The 15,467-nt window shown below is 36.9% G+C and overlaps 1 pseudogene; it reads left to right on the plus strand.

The window, feature by feature from the left end:
• The first annotated feature begins 10,909 nt into the window (after window positions 1-10,909).
• On the plus strand, window positions 10,910-13,477 carry LOC130075531 (class I histocompatibility antigen, F10 alpha chain-like; annotated as a pseudogene).
• The last annotated feature ends 1,990 nt before the right edge of the window (window positions 13,478-15,467 follow it).

Here is a 15,467-nt window from a genome sequence, read left to right on the forward strand (position 1 = left end):
TTTCAACAACGTAATTCTCTTTAGAGAAAACCAATCAAGGAAAACATATCAGGGCATTCAGATATCTAAATCAAAGAATATCATAGGTTTGGGGGGTTGGATTTTTAACAGCGGATTCGGGTGACTCAAATTGCACCAGATTAATGAATTTATCTTTAAAATGTACAAAATTTTCTTCCTGGGGGGGCATGCCCCCAGACCCCCCTAGAGGTAGCCTACCGAACTCCACCCACAAATACTGTGGGAAACACAATAGGCTATAATGATGGTCTATGAAAAATACTAATTAAATGATCTTATTATTAAAATACATGATAAGGATTTTACAGAATGAGACTAGACTAGGGGAAGATGTTCTAAAATTTGGTTTGTATGATCTTGCCCTGTTCTTGACAGTATGTGTGTGTTAAGTGGAATTATCCTCCTTTCTGACTTTTCACATTATTTCACCATGCATGGGCGTATTTTTTGTCATGTTATACCACGGTTGCTGCTTGTGAATTAAATACCAAAGGATACCACTTTGAAGAGCCCATTCTTTGCCATGATGACAACAAAGTCATAGCCTAGCAACAGCCCCTTACGAAACAAAAATATATTGCAGTATATTGGAAAATATCATGTGATATATTAGGCAATATATTTCCATATATGGGATTTAATATTTATATTTTTCAATATATTGCAATATATGGAAAGCGGCAATCATTTGTATATTTTGCAATATATTGCAATATATTACATGAATATATAATATATTGTATAATATATTGATCATTGATATATTATTCCATGTAATTCCAATATATAATATATTGGAAAATAATATATTACAAAATATTTCAAGTAATATATTGGTAAATATATTTTCATTTCGTAAGGGAGGGTGATGTAAGGTGGTTTATTATTTTCGTTTCTCTACTCCTGTATTAATAAACGTTGAACTCAAAAGAATGAAGTGTAGTGTTAATCAATTTATTTATCACATACACCACGCCTGCTCATAGGCTACTTTTTTTTCTTCTTTTTTTAAAGAGACCCCCACAAAGATGAAATCATAATTCGAACCCTGGATAGAGGGATGGATGGATGGATGGAGATAGAGGGATGGATGGATGGATAGAGACGGGGATGGAGAGATAGAGGGATGGATGGATGGATGGATAGATAGATAGATAGATAGATAGATAGATAGATAGATAGATAGATAGATAGATAGATAGATTGATAGATAGATAGATAGATAGATAGATTGATAGATAGAGGGATGGATGGATGGATGGATGGATGGATGGATAGAGATAGAGGGATGGATGGATGGATGGATGGATAGAGACGGGGATGGCTAGATAGAGATAGAGGGATGGATGGATGGATGGATAGAGACAAACAGATGGATGGATGGATGGATGGAGATAGAGGGATGGATGGATAGAGACAGAGGGATGGATGTATGGATAGATAGATAGAGATAGAGGGATGGATGGATAGAGACAGAGGGATGGATGGATATAGACAGAGTGATTAAAGGATAGATAGAGATAGAGGGAGGGATGGATGGATGGATAGAGACAGACGGATGGAGGGATGATGGAGATAGAAGGATGGATGGATGGATGGAGACAGAGGGATGGTGGGATGGATAGAGATGGATGGATGTATTGATAATAATAATACACATTGCCATGTTTAAAGCTAGACATTATATTTAGCCTCGTGTAAAAATGAACAAAGTTCACCGTCATCTAAAGCTTGTAAATCTTATCATACTCGTAAACCTCGTGTGTCTGTCGATGTCCAGATCACATGTTCACATCATCAGCTGACACAGATATCATCTTTATTTCTCTTGGACAGCGATTATATTAAACGGAGAACAAACAGAAATCTTCTGATTCTCAGATGAAAACACTTTCAGAAGAGATCTCAGCAATGTCTCCAACATTCCTCCAAAGTACTCTTCCAATGAAACCTCTGAAATACAAATGAAACATAAAGAAACTACCGGTAGTATATTTATCACCAACATTTGAATAAATTTGTGTTTGGATTTTGTTATCATTTCTTTTCTGTACATATGTTTGCTTAAGGGTTAATACATCATCATCCATATTAACAATTAAATAATGAATGACCCTCAACAAATACTGAACAAACAATGACTGTAAATATTAGATTGAGATGATAATGAGAGCAAACAATAATGTTCCCTTCATTCCATTGCAGCATTGAAAGTGTTTTATTATATTTTTAAACTTTCACCATATAGTTCGCTGCATGTCAACGGGAAATAAAGAGGGAAAAAATTAATTCCCAACTATTTCTGATTTGTTGACCCTAATAATCAATTTAATTCCCACCCACTACTAGTGTCTTTCAGAAGGGATTTTATTTATAGCAAGCATAACCAGGTAATTAATATGTCAATCAAATGAAAGAAAGGAAATAGAAGGAAGTAAAACTAGACCTAGATATCCAGTTAAAACTAGACCTGCATCCTGGAGTGTGTACTGGTCAAAGTCTGGGATCAGTGAAGAAGTGGAGTGATTTAGCAGGTGGTTTCTGGATCTGGTGTGTATTGAGATTATGCAGATGTAATTAAGGGAGAGGCCTGAACTACAGTCACATAATTACATAATCACCTCACACACGCGCCAGTTTATGTAACGTGACCAACTATAATCTGGATTATAAAAGTGATCTTTGGATTGAAGTGTTTGGGAATGTTTGACACAACTCTGATCCATGAATCCTCAGGGATGTGATGGTAAATAACACAATGCTGCCCACTGCTGTACACACATGTCAGTGCATGTGTGTAAAGACTCAATTTACACTGAAAAAAAATATGTATTTTTATAAATGTGTAAAATATTATTTGGTAAATATTTACATTTTATTACATTATTTCATTTTTGTTTCTACTTACTATAGTACTGTGCTGTTAGATGTATGTATTTATTCAATTTATCTATATAGTTTAAAATAAACTAAATAAAATGTTATTCTTATTTAATATATGCATTAAATACAAATTTGTATCATATTTTTATTTATTATTGTTATTCAATTCATATTTAATGGTAGTAGATGATTTGTTAAAGGTATTGTAGGTAGGAATTTTATTAAAAAAAACTTTTTTTCCAAATTTGTTTAAACTAGCTGTATATATCAATGCATAATTAAAATGTAAGTACTCTGAAAAAGAAAGTATAAAAATCGAGTGTCTGTAGACCTCTCTCGACTGTTTTAAAGACAGCTCATTATTTCCATTCACTCCACCCCCTCCCTTCTGGGCTCCTTCCAAAGCCACGCCCCCAAAACACATGAACGCGCGACTCCGACCGCTGAGGTGAAGACGCATTATTTACCTGAGACGAGCGGAGAGGAAGGAGCGCAGTGCATGTAGTGACATCATGTCAGAACAGGCACGTGCACAGCAGGTAGGGCTCAACCTGTGCAGAGCACATGCCCTTTTTGCCGAAGTGCCCTTTTTTTTGGTGATGGTGTTTTTTTATATATATAAATTAATGCTATTGGTCATGCTTTAAGTCTATCTGTCTGTTTTAAAAATATTTAGCCAATGAAAGATCTTAAAAAGAGCTTGTGTAAATCTTGTTCGATCCTGTCAGTAAAGCTGATAACTCCGCCCCCTCTATCGTGACGGAATGAACTGATTGAAGCTCCACAGCGGCCGCACAGCAGACAGCAGCTGAACGAAGTTTTGCAAGGGTAAACAAAGATCTTGTTGTTTGAATAAGTACTAAACACTTTGTCTATAAAAGTTCATATTTTATTTATTTGATGTCTGACTAAGATATGTGGGACCTACCCAGACCCGGCGCCAGACACAAATTCACGGACGGGCATTCATTTTTTTCAGGGGGGCACAAATGAAAACAACCTCATTGCATCATAACAGAATCGATTATGATACTATGCAATGATCGATAGAGCATAATAATTATATAATAGGCTACTGACGCTAAAGGTACGTTTACACACTGCCTCCGCAAATTTCGATTTAATTTTTTAAGTAGGTTTGAGAGGTGTTTTCAGGTCATCAGTGGGTGCTGTGAATTATTATTGGAAAAAAATTGGGCATGTTGTGTGGACCTCTGTCCCTAGGGGGGTTCGGGGGCATTTTCCCCCGCAAGAAAATTTTGTACATTTTAAGTTTAAATGCATCAATCTGGTGCACATTGAGAGCTCAAAATTAAGAGCTTCAACCGGCTTTAACCCATGAACTGTGCACTTTGAACAAAGAAAAAGAATTGACTTGTACCTAAAGTGTACCTATAATTTTATATTAAGCTATAGAATAGGAAAATTACACTACTTTTGTCCTAATTTCTTCACTTGTAAGAAATAAACCCTTGAGCTTTTATTTAGGAGAAAACACAAGTGCACCATGCACTTTTCTTTAAATCACGCAGCACAAACAGAATGGCTAACGTTACTTAATTAAAGTCTTGTGCTGTTTAGCCAAAAAAAACAAATATAATACCGAAAAAACTCGACATGTCAACAAAACATAAACATCTTCCCAAACACATATCAAGAAAACCTCGAAAGCAAAAACACTCATTCAAAGTAATACAACGTATTAGGTATTCAGAATACAAATTATGAGTAGGCTAACAGTAGTCTCCGAAGAGCATAAAATCTTCATTTCATTTTATTTTTCGTGTTCGCATTTATGAGGAAAAAACAATGTTAGGACGTGAGCGCTCTGAAAGCGGCACTAAAAGATGCTTTAAAACTTTCACAGAGACATCAAACAGAAAGCAAAACCTTTCTTTAAAGTGAATTTCGTTTTGTATTAATTGTATCTTAATTTTAATCAATATTTCATCAACCAATTGCCTGGATGGATTTAATAAATAAGAAGTAAATATAGCAGACGATAATGACGAACCGGAGGCGCCAGCGCGTGAACTGGAGCTCGTCGCAATTTAACCGAAACTCAGTGTAGGCGTATAAGGTAGCCCGCCTCACAGACATGTCTACTTTTAAACAGAACAATTCAAAACGAAAGAAAACAGACTACAGACTGCTCCCTGCTCATGTAATCCGTATGAAATGTGCATTTCTCTATGGCGTTTGAACGAAACGTTTGAATGAATGACTCAAAGACTCGCTTAAAAAGACCGCTATCACATGCATTTCCGCGCTCTCTATCGACAAACCAATCAATCCGTTTACAATTAAAAAAAATCAGACCAAACACATTTTTATTTTTATTCAGGAGTTATGTATATTCAAAAGGATAACTTTTGATAACAGTAGCCTATTGATAAAAAAGATATTGTGCAAACAAGCAAGGACTGGTGGGACTTGAAGTGGAGTTGGTGAAGGGAGAGACTCGCTCAGGGCGGGCACTAGTGACTCACAGGGCGGGCCAGGCCCCCCAATGCCCGCCCATGGCGCCGGGACTGGACCTACCTGAGAGAGAGGACTATGTGCTAACATTAGCCATAGTCATAGCCAATACATAGCCTGTGCATACAGCAGCATTTCATTTTTTATAAAATGCGATTTTCCAAATGTATTTTACAACAGGAAAAACTGAGCGCCTATATAGCTATAATAACAATCTAGTAGGTAAGCTGTTGATGAAAATGTAATGATGCCGCCGCCGCCGTTTCCATCGGAGAATCATATGCACATGCGCGCCCCCGCGCTGTTCGTACTGGAACTACACAAAGCGACGAGTGATCCTCGTCACCTAGGTAACATATATTTCTAAGAAATGTGTTATTTGATTTATGATTGCTGTGCTGATACACTTAATTTATTAACATTTAATCATGTTATGGTAATAATATTAAATTATGGTTAATTCAAGGCTGTTAATATGGACGTATTCGCTGTCTAATTCTTGGATCTATAGTATTTTATATACTCTCCGGTCGTCCTCACATGTATAAATGTAGTAAAACATGGTTTTACTACAGTAATGTTGTAGTAGTAACTAAAAAAAAAAACATTACAGAAGATCACTGTGAAATCTTTATATTTTATCATCCATAATGTAATTTGTGATTTCATTCATTCCCAGGCTTCATTAATTTGATCCAAAATAAGCAAAAACAGTAATATTGTGAAATATTTTTACAATTTAAAATAACTGTTTTCTATTTGAATATATTTTAAAATGTAATTTATTTCTGTGGTCAAAGCTGACTTCAGTGTCATGTGATCCTTCAGAAATGCTTTTCACTGCAACTGTACTTTTCACACTATTTTATCATTTTTTCATTGCTGGCTTATTTTATGGAAAGTGTAGTGAATAAGAGACCTTCAAGAGACCAACATTGGTCCTCCACAGTGTCAGGTTATTGCCATCAACTGCAACTGTGGAGAGATCCTTTTCAAAAATGAGGTTAATTAAGAACCAACTCCGAAGCCTTCTTACTGTCTTCCTTTTTTTTGCCTGGTTTGCCTTCGCGAACTGCATATGTGAATTTTGATTGGTCTTTCTCTGCCATTGTTTTGCTATTCCTAAGTTTCCGTGCCTCTTGAATTTCTCAAATCAAACGGATACGCGCAAGTGGGCAGGTCCTGTGTGGCAAAAGGGTGGTTGCCATGGTTGCGAGAGAGTGACAGTCGCCTAAGCCAATCCTTTGTTTCGTCCCGGAAGGAAATAATGTGCTGTGTTTAGTGCAGATTAAATGGTCTAGAGTCACTCGATTTTTATACTCTTTTTATCGGAGTACTTACATTTTAATTATGCATTGATATATATACAGAAAGTTTAAACAAATTTGGAAAAAAGTTTTTTTATAAAATTCCTACCTACAATATCTTTAATTGCATTTAATATATTACGTTTTATTTGCGTTTGGTTTGTGAAAGGTGTTTTTTAATGCATGTTTAGGCTGAGTTTTTGTTGAAGTCGTATTCCCGACTGGGAAGTTTGGGAATAATTTTGAAACACAAGTTCTCGAGTTAGGAGATCCTCAAACTTTAATCATGGCGGAGGAGAAGCGATTGATGCTGTCCGGTAGGCCTATGCTTCACTAGTTTTTTTCGACAACAGCTACATCGCCTTGTCATGTCGTTAAATAGTGCATATTTACATACATGAATAAAGCGTATTGTATGTTTCATACACAGTGAAAATAGCCTGTATTTGACTGAAAATCCAGAATCGCCAGGCAGCAAGCTGATTATCTAGATATTGCGGTGAATGTTTCTATGGTTGTCAACACCATAGACAGTATAAGAAGTGGACAGAGCCATCTCATTGGAACTCAGTTGAGACAGTTGAAGCCCATTTTTAGCGATTTCTGAGCACTTCCGTTCCTGACGCGCAGACTCAAACCGACTCAAACTAAGCTTGATGACGTGCTCGCGTACCCCGAAGTGATAAAATAAAACAAAATTCTGTATCAAAATTTATAGGCAAGAAAAGTAGTTTGTTTAGGCTGGGTTGTATGAATTACAAACCTGCGCACATATTTTAAAAAGCACATAACTATAGAATTCTGAATGAGCATGTGAACGCCGTCAGCGTTAATCACAGGTTCGCGTTTAAAGTCTGATCATTTCGACGGAGGTGAATCAATCAAAGTTAACTTTAGCTGGAAGTAACATTATTCAAGAACCGCTATAACGCCAAAACAATCTGTTACCTTAAATGATATGTTTATCTCTGTAAAGCTGCTTTGAAACAGTCCATTGTTAAAAGCGCTATATAAATGAAGATGACTTGACTTGACTTGACGTGAGCAACCTGTCTGACAGACGTTACTCTTCTAGTAGCTGTGTGTGAAAATTGCCAACGTTAATCTTGCAGAGACGGGGAACTTGAGCAAAGAGTTCTTTGGCGTGAGTGAGCAGGAGTAAGTATCCCGTTGCTTTTATGGACTCATTATCTATGGGCTTCTCTCTTGACGGGACGTCCCCCCGATTGCCTGCGAGCTTCTCCTCCTGTCTGTACGGTAATTTCTGTACAGCGCGACAGAGAGTCGAGTGGTTATGACGCAATCGTTAGCCTATTTTTACTAAATCTGTTTCTACGGGGCAATAGTGTAACATAGAAGGTAATGGAGACCTTTATACATTGTCGTGTTTCTTTAGAAATAAATAATGGACAAATGGAGTCTTTAAACGCCTCAGATGTAAAGTTATTCGCTGTCAAAGTGACGCCAAAATGAATGGTAGTCAATGGAAATGCTAACGCAAGTGAAGTTCTGCTACAACATGGCGGCACCCGGCCGGCTTCAACTTCCGGTCGATGGATTACCCCCTTGGGCAATACTCACACTCTGGGTGCTTCTCAACATCCCTCCTCGTCTCCTCGATCCTCCGTCCTCCATCCTATGACCCGGAAACCGATCGAGCTCAGCCATCTTGAAGGACATCTCAATTCTCTAATTGCACTGCGAGGAGGCGAGGATCGAGGAGTGAGGAGGCTTCCAGAGGAGCTATGAGCGAGGATACACAGTTGCATGCTTTGCGGAAGTGTTTTATCGACTAAACATGACGCACGTATCATATCTCCTCCCCCTTCACGTCGGTCACAATCATTTTAATTTATACTTTACCATTGCAGTTTATAAAGCACACATCTCACATATTTCAACAAGGTATCTTGCTTTCTTATTATTTATTATGAATTTCTTAAATAAACAAACTTTAACAACATAAGGGCAGATCCTTTGAGCACTGCTGATGACGCAGTGAAGTGACGCTCGAGTGATCAAGTATTCCAAAGTATTAAAAAAACTTTCCTTCGATTCCTCCGTCCTCGTTTTTTTCCCTTGCAGCCTTCCCTCGCGTCCTACAGGGGGTGGAGCTGAGACGCGAGGAAAGGAAACGACGATGCACAAATAAGAAATGAGAAGCACCCAAAGAATGTCATCCATCTTCGCTGGTCCTCTAATTCGGTAGGTGGCGCTGTCACTAAAAACCAAGGGTCCTAGAAATGCGGTCCTAGAAGTGGGGTCCTGAAAATGCAGGCAGATGTTAAACTGTTGCTGTGGGTGAATCTCCCCCTGCTGGTTAAAGGTTTGACTGTGCTAGAGGATGTGTTTTGTGAGTGATAGATTATTACAGATATTCTGCGCCCTCTTTAGTCAAAAATGCACATTTGTGGGAAGAAATTGTCAAGCTTCTTCAAAGTTTATCATGACATTTGTTGCCACTGCCCGTCACTGTGATAAAAACAAACTGGTCTAGACTGGATAAAGTTCCTGTTTAATTCTTGTATTTATCTGTCTCGTGACACTTTTCTCTTTTGATTTCTCTTTTCCTGTGTGTGTGATGGGCTGTCATGGTGACTAATAAGATTGTGTAAATACAATGCACAACAGTGTCTGTAAAACATTTTAGCTATGTTGAGTTTTGATATTTGGATATTAATGGTCGTTGGGCTGGTATTGCTCTATTTTTGATTGAGCGTTGGGCTGGTTTTCCTTACACAGACATGGCAACCCTGCACAGCATCATTTTAATGTTCACATTTGTGAGTCTGTGAGTATAGACTAGAGTTCAGTTTCACGCTGAAACCCAGAGATCAGGAATGGCCTCAATCAAAGTTCTCCTCCTGATTTCAGCTCTAACTCCCTCTCCGAGTGGTAAGGAATATTTTTTTGACTCTGTTTGTTTCCATATTCTTACATGCACACGTGTTTGTAGACTGTAAAGATTTTTTATTCACAAGGTTCAAAATGATCTGTGTTGAGAGAATGCGGAGACGTTTGATACTGTTTAATGTACTGTTTGACTCCCTGCCAAACTATTACCCCTCTTGTTGAAACCACTGCCTGATAACAAAAAGAGAACAAAGAAAGCAATTTTTTTCACTATTTAGTGAAGAAAAGTTAGTTTAGGATCAGTTGGGGAAAGTGCATGATATTCTAGGTTGCATATAGTAGTCAACATGAACGAGTCAATATTAGCTAATGCATTAGCTTACAATGAGCAATACATTTGTTACAGGATTTCTTTATGTTTTGTAAGTAAAAAACTGTTTATAATATGCTTGAGTGTGGGTCCATTAAATAATATTAACAGATGCAATTTTTAGTAAAATATTTCAATTTAAATAATGTATTAGTAATGTTTAAATTAACTAAGATTAATAAAATCTTAAGAAGTATTTATTTAATTAAACATTTTAAAGTATTGTTTAATGATTTTGTGTTAACTAATTGTCTCGGTTAGTGTGAGTAGTATAATCCACAGAGAAAGATGAGTGAATGAAATATACAAGGAAACTTTAATAACCATTCAGGAACTCCAGAACTAACTCTACACAACAGACAGAAACCACAAGTAAAAAAAAAAAACATGACCTAGAAACTAAACAGAACAAGATACAGAAATTAAACCAACACAGTCTCATCCCAAGAAGTCATATAACTGACGTCTTGGGACGTCTTTTGACCATACGTCAATATCCGCCTTTTTAGGGTACCCTTAAACGTCGGTTTATGACGATCCTGGGACGTCATACAACTGACGCTTTACCTTTAACGTCAGTTAGGTGACGGGGTAGGTGACGGGGTAGGTTTAGGTCTGGGGTAGAGTTAGGATCCGATAACGTCATCTAACCGACGTTTAAGGGTACCCTAAAAAGGCGGATATTGACGTATGGTCAAAAGACGTCCCAAGACGTCAGTTATATGACGTCTTGGGATGAGACTGCGCTGATTAAACATGACATGATTGTGATAGTTAACTAATATTAACTAATGAAACCTCATTTTAAAGTGTTACCGGTTTAGGTTAAACTTTGGACTTGTGCCTGCAGCAAATGATGCATGACATGTTTCTTGTTTGAACAAGTTTTTTTTTTTTTTTTCTTATTTTAGAAAGTCACTCTCTAATCTATACTACACACACAGCGCTGTATCTAAACCTCTGATCTCTGGAGAAGTGTATGAATTCCACAAGATTTCATATCTCAGTTGTGTTATGAATCTGAGGGACTCTTTAATGAAAGTGCTGATCTGCATGATAAACAACAGTGGCTTCAGATCAACATTAAAACACTGATGGAACACGAGAGGAATGAGAACAGCACACGAGACACGGGTAACTGTGTTTATGTTTAGGGTAAACGGTAACACTTTAGAATACGGTTCCTTCGTTAATGAATAACTACACAGGAACAAATGAGTAACACAATATTAACAATCTAGTAACTACTATTAACTAACAAGAAATTCTGATTAACAAATTAGTAAGTAACAGCGCATAGATGAAAGTGATAGTTCACTATTAACTAATCAATAACTACTTTTTTTTAATGCTTCCCAGAGAACTACTGTAAGAATCATGGTAACTAACTAGTAATGACTCAAGTGTTACTACATACTTCTAAAGGAATGACTAATTCTTTTAAGCTTTTGAGGTTTTTGGTGAAGTTTTAGATAGTAATTCCCATAGAAGTATATGTAGTAACACTTGAGTAATTACTAGTTAGTTACCATGATCTTCACTTTAGAATACGGATCCAAATAATTAGTCATTCCTTTAGAAGTATGTAGTAACACTTGAGTCATTACTAGTTAGTTATCATGATTCTTACATGAAAAGCCAATCCTAAAGTGTAGAATCTTCTAATCCCTCACAAGATATTTGCACACACGTATGAGGTAGGAGACATTAATAAAATCTTCTTCTTTTTTGCGAGGTATAGGTTAAATAATAAAATCACTGTATGTATATGGTAGGCTATTTGGATGGCCGATAACTCAACATGTTCCAGCCGTCACCGTGACTCTGGCCAATTTTCTGGCATTCCTCTGGACTGGCATTGAATCACTACAGGACAAGTAAGGTCCCGACAACTGCATTTAAAAAGCCATTTCTTTAAAATTATTCAGTTGATAAATAGTTCTCTAGGAGAGAGCATAGGCTAATTATTTCCCAAATCATAAGTCTGCTATGCTATTACATATTGATAAACCTTGTGTATTTGTTTACAGCAGTTATTAATGTTAATGTAGTGCTAGTCATTTGTCCTGCATTAGTTATTGATTAGTTTTGCATGAACTATTAATCTTCTTCAGTAGTTCTCTGGGAAGCATAAAAAAAAAGTAGTTATTGATTAGTTAATAGTGAACTACCACTTTCATCTATGCGCTGTTACTTACTAATTCGTTAATCAGAATTTCTTGTTAGTTAATAGTAGTTACTAGATTGTTAATATTGTGTTACTCATTTGTTCCTGTGTAGTTATTCATTAACGAAGGAACCGTATTCTAAAGTGTTACCGGGTAAACTTATGTCAAGTAATGTGAGAATTTCATTTCCATTAAAAATTAACATAAATGAGAATTTTTTTTTACTAATGCTGATGTGAAAGTCAAAATTGTCTGCATATTATTCATATTTTCTTAAACTGGTTGATTTTATATCATTTTTACATGCAGTTAACTACAATATACATATATTTTAGAACATGATAAGTTTATTTTGAGACAGTAAATTTTGTAGAAAATGTACTTTTTACATGCAAACACACAGTTAAATCTTCTACTTGTAATATTTATATAATAAAAAAAAATGTTTACGGTACAATCTACCATCTGGTCTTCATCTTCTGTTTCTCCAGATGTTCATGTTCTTCAGTGGAGGCACGGCTGTGCAGTTGAACATCACTCTAATGGTTCAGTAATGTTTCTTCAAGGCACTGATGAATACGCCTATGATGGCCAGACCTTGACCTTTGACCTCTCAGTGCACTGGAAGCCTTTAGTCCTCGACCATGACATCATCTGGGACAGAGAATCAGTTTCCAGCCTGGAGAGGAGATGTGTGGAAACATTAACCAGCTTCACTGAACTTCAACGAGAGGGAAACTTCATCATGGAATGTGAGTTTACATAAGAATCTATAGGGTTATTAATCGAATGCATTCTTTCATGCAGGTTTATTATGTTCATCTGTCTGTCCTGCAGCTCGTCCTGATGTTCACACTCGTGTAAAAGCGTCTGGATCTCCAGGCTCGTCTCTGCTGGTGTGTTTGGCCACAGGCTTCTACCCTAAACATGTGCAGATGGAGATCAGACGCCGTTCCCTGATGATCAGCTGAACTCAGAGGGAATCAGACCGAACGCTGACGGCTCCTTCCAGCTGAAGAAGAGCCTGGAGATCCTGCCGTCTGAAACATCCCAGTATCAGTGTGTGGTGGAGCACCAGACTCGGACTGAAGCGCTTGTCATCAGCTGGGGTAACAGGATCACTCATCAGTTTATAGCTTTCACAACATCACTTCATTATTACTGTTACGTTTGCTTTATTAATCTTTTTGTTTTTCTGTGACAGATGAAGTGAATGTCCTGCTGCCAGTGCTCATTGGGTTTATAGTTGCTTTAGTTGTTCTTGCCATCATTCTTCTTGTTTTTTATCTTCTCAGAAAATGTGTTAAACGTCGAAGTGAGTATTATTCCTGTAAGTCCTTTATATAGGGTGAATAGAAGGGCAGAATGACTGTTAATATTTATAATTTCAGGTTTTATCCATATAGATCAGAATTGTAGCACAAGTGAGTCTGACTCTTCTAAAAGTCGAAACACTATAATATATTCATACATTCTGCAACACTCATGTAATCAGTCTTGTTGTGAATCAGAGAACAGAACTGTGTCATTAAACATTCCTCTCTGTATCTTTTAGACGGGGATGACTTTTATGCAGTACATGTAACAGTTGAGTCCATACATTATATAACATTTGTATATTTTAGGAAACTATTTGTCAGGTTGATAAATTCAGGTATTTCTGTGCTGTTCTTCTGAAAGAAAAAAGAATATAGAATTCAGTCATATAATAGTATTGTCACAGTCTTCGTCTGCACCTGTCTGTCTTAGTCATCTTCACTACACTTCCCAGAATCCTTCTTGTCTCCACACCTGAACTCACTCCCTCACTTACCAGCCTGTCCCTCGTTATCATCATCAGTGTCACCTGTTTTCACCTTGTTATGTTTGATTCATGCTTGTATTTAGTTTGCTTCTGTTCAGTCTGTCCTGGTCGGTTGTTAAAGTTATATGGATGTGTTTAGTGTGTGTTTCTGCCCGTCATTCTGCCTGCCTGTCTGTACCTGTGAGTTTGTTCAGTAAAACTGTTTGATTTGGAGCTTTTGACTCAGCCATCTTCTTCTACCCGCACAACACCGTGACAAGTATTCTGTGCCAATAATAAATGTATTGCACAAGCTGTTGAGTCAAGATACTTTCAACTTATCAGTCATTAAATCTTTACATCTCATTGTGTGATGATGAGAAACCGAAGTCGAATGAAGAGACTGACTGTATGTTAATATTTATGAACACACAAATCATAATTACGTTTGAAATAATATTTCATTCTGTACTTTTATCCAGAGTGCTGACATGTTTTTTTCTCTTGTGCAGAGTGTCCGATTACATGCACTAATATTTACTTTCTTTAATTGTTCAATTTATTTAGCATAAAAAGCAAACAAATCATTAAGAAGCAAACTACATCAAATTGCCCCATTCACATTCAACATCATTTCACTCAATACAAAATAAACTTATTCTTCGTACAAAAGTAAATCTTCTGAAATCTTTACACAGATCACTCTGATCATAAACTGGAGTGTCATGAGATGATATGAGGAAACTGACTGTTAATATTCGTTATTTTAGGTCTACGTGGAGACTTGAGACTTGGAGAAATGTGGGAAATGAAACCATGGTTTGCTGAAATGTTTGAGGAAATAAGTGAGTCTGAATTGTTTAAAAGGCAGAAATAAAATAAAAAGTAACTGTGACTGTACATCTGATGACTAAATGCATGAACATGTTTAATAACCATCATTGAATTCGTTCTGAACTCCATCAGGACCAGAAAGATGTGAAGCTGCTTTAAACACTGATTCAGAAGAAGAAAACTCCACAGATCCCAGTGTGGAGGAGGTTCACAGGAGGTCCTGAACACACACACACACACACACACACAGTTTCTCAGGCCTGTGTCAGTAATGGTTCCTCTCGTTCTCTTCAGCTGAGGAGCTTCATGACACTCAGAGTCTCTGTGAAACTGAAGCGACTGCAGCAGCTCGAGGTCAGAACATCTGAATCATCTCTTATCTGACGCTGATTCTTCTTCTCACTCACTCAACGTGTCCTTCATGACTTTTATAGGTGCGATGGGCTCCAAAAACATCTCTCTGCCTAATGTTGGTGAGTTAAGATGGGTTTAAAAGATTTTATTTTTAGTCAGACAGACACTGGATGTGCTTTTTTTTTTCAGCCATGGAGCGAGAAGACGCAGATCAGAACACCGTTACCCAGAATGCACTGCTGTTTCCACTGCCAAGTAATGTTAATAGTCTCTCATTCATTCTCCTTTAAAGGACATGTTATTGCTAAGTCAAAAATATTTTTATATATATATATATTATTATTTTTATTATATATAATACAAAGATTACAATGCTGTTATTCTGTGTTTCAGGACGCTGCAGATCCAAGGACATT

This window comes from Rhinichthys klamathensis, unplaced genomic scaffold (genome assembly GCF_029890125.1).
Source record: "Rhinichthys klamathensis goyatoka isolate OS25496 unplaced genomic scaffold, OSU_Roscu_1.1 h1tg000582l_1, whole genome shotgun sequence".
In the NCBI taxonomy this organism is placed as follows: domain Eukaryota; kingdom Metazoa; phylum Chordata; class Actinopteri; order Cypriniformes; family Leuciscidae; genus Rhinichthys; species Rhinichthys klamathensis.